The 2,747-nt window shown below is 33.7% G+C and overlaps 1 protein-coding gene across 1 annotated transcript in view; it reads right to left on the reverse strand.

Moving 5' to 3' along the window:
* Positions 1–2,747, reverse strand: part of LOC118733025 (titin-like) — an 80,816-nt gene that overhangs the window by 27,026 nt on the left and 51,043 nt on the right. The gene's annotated exons all lie outside the window — the stretch shown is intronic.

The following is a 2,747-nucleotide window of genomic DNA, read 5'->3' on the forward strand; positions in this document are numbered from 1 at the left end:
CTTTTCATTAAAAAAGATAAAATAAAAATCCGTCTGCGACTTTTATACTCCAAGTGAGTCCTTTGGCACAAATATGTTCATGTGTGTTAGGGCGTGTCAATTTGTATTGCAGATTTTTTCGACAGTGCGCGTATAGCGCCGGAGGATTCTACTTGTAGTTCTACGCTAATTTGCCAAAGCAACAGTGGGTCTAAAATCAATTTGGAGTTTGCCAAATTGCGAAAATAGGTTTCTTACTTACCTCACATTTTCTTCCAAACTAATTTTCCCCATTTGGAAAACTCCAAAGAAAAATAAAATAAAAATAAAATTGTTAAAAACTAATTTTTATAACAAAGTTCGTAACTGTTACAGTTTTTGCTTTAGTGCACTAGCATCTTACCGTTGTTTCTCAAATCTACGGATCTACAGAATTACCCAGGCTTCGAACGATCGTTTTTTTATTAGAAGCTTTTTCACACGACTGACGGCCGCTGTAGCTGAGTGGTTAGAGGTGCGTACTACAACTCCGTAGGACCTGGCTTTAATCCCCGGTCCGAGCAACATCAGAAAAAACTCTTTTGTAAATGCGTATTTCTGCTTTGAAAAAGCTTGCTATAAAGGTGTTCGGAGCCGGCGTAAAGTGTAAGCGCTAAATACTTTTTTTTTTTACGCCAGAGGTAGACTCGGGGGTATGAGACTGATTGCGAGTTCTTTTAGAAAAAAAAATCTTTCTAATTTTTTTAATTAAACTTGAAATGTGCTAATGCAATACTGAATATACATACCATTAAATTTGTCTCAATCTCAATCCGCACTAAACAAACAATGAAACATTAATATATAGTATGTTTATGTGTGCCTATGTATTGTATTTTCACAAATCTGCTTACGAAAATTGGCCTGAATTTATTTAGAAAGTAGTTTATGCCGGCTAATTTCATGAATATGCTAATGGCAAACTAGAAAAAAGCTTGCAAAACAATACGCAGATACTATTTATGTGTGTAATTATACAAAATTATAGCAGCAAATTTTTAATTTATTTAAATCTTAAACCACCTGTTTGAGTTTTACTAAATGCGAAATATGGAAATGCTTAATGGAGCAAGCAAATACCCTCAAGGAAAATCGCACTGTGCCGAACCATTGCCGTTCTATTTCGCTGGGAATCAACACTAGCAAGCAAAAGTATCTGCTACGATTTCTTATAAAAGCTTTAGGTATTTTTACTCACTTCACTCTTCGATGATCTTTGTAGGTCGTATTTCTTACTAATAAAACAAGTGTTCATAAAGGCCGGTTTTCACTTTTTTAATCAAAATCGATTTAGCAAGGTTTGTATGCGATTGAAGGCCTACTCGATTGTTGGTTTATTCGGTGTTTATATAGTGTATGTTTTATCACATTTTACAGCATGTTTTCACATAATTGACGACAAATGCCTTTGGCACAAAAGTTGGCTTACATAAATATGAATTATCGACAATTCGACATTCATAGCTTAATTGATTAGTCTTGTGAAGAAAATGAGAAATGTCAAAGGAAAGGAGTGTACAAAGATGTACGAGCATATCGGCAAGGAAAAGCGTAAGCAAAAATATTTTTAACAAAAACTAAAAAAAAAGTCATTCCTTTTCATGAGCTGCTGACTGACAGTAAGTTAGCCAATTTGTGATGTACGAACATATGCCCGCAATTTCTAACTGTTTCAGGTTGCATTTGCATTTGCAAACGTAACTCAAATATTCTCAAAATTCTTTTCAGAAAGTAGGCCCAATTTTTTGTAAGCTTTCGGCCGCTTACGTTCCTAACAATACAGCCATCAGCAAATTTAAATATGAATTAATGTGAAATTTTCCAGCAGGGTGCATGAGTATTCACTTGGATGTCTCCATGTGTGTATTGCTTTAGAAAGTGAACTCGATTGGTTTTTTACGTTTAGTGATTTTTGCATATGTTAATATGTACACTTTTAATAGCTTTTTGTTGTTCTTTACTTTGTCAATAGTAACAGGTCCACGTATTTCCGCTGTAGGTATATTCAGTTCGTCAAAAAATAATTTAGCATTCAGTTGATTCGTACACTACCTTAAATTTAATATAGTCAGCATAGCTGAGGAATTGGAGGGGCGTATCACCACCCGATGGAACGCTGCTAATCGAACCTGTTGCGTTAAATATACAAATTGCCTTTTTTTTTTAAGCGACCTCTACGGCAAGTGTGGTTTTGAACTGAAAAAGTTACTCATAATAAAGCGTCTACCATTCTGAGGCGACGTAAACTTATAGATGCCCCCATTTGTGTGACACCATCAAAGTTTGAAAAATTAAACATTTTTCGCAATTAGGTCATCATTAATTTTTTTTATGTATTTACCTGAATCTTGTTCATAAGTAGTGCATACGTACTAGAGGGCTGCATGAATTCATTGAAACTTCTAGCCAAACAGAGTACAGTAGATTTGAATATTTTACTTCACATACAAAACACTCAGCGTTTGGAATTTTGTAAGTTATGAATATACATTTTGTTTTATATTTTCTACCTTCAAATGGAGGAATGTGAATGAATGAATAGAAAACATTCAAATCATCCAAACTCATTTCGGTAAAAGTTTTTTTCTACAAATAAGTTTTTTCGTATATAATAGGAGCGCAGCAATACGTGCATACATACATATGTATGTTTGTACATATGTGCATAGAAAAAATATTTTAGGATATTCATACAAAAAATTGTCATTTATTTCAATTCAATTTATTTT

Source organism: Rhagoletis pomonella, unplaced genomic scaffold (genome assembly GCF_013731165.1).
Source record: "Rhagoletis pomonella isolate Grant_MI unplaced genomic scaffold, Rhpom_1.0 Rhpom_scaffold_00002, whole genome shotgun sequence".
NCBI lineage: Eukaryota > Metazoa > Arthropoda > Insecta > Diptera > Tephritidae > Rhagoletis > Rhagoletis pomonella.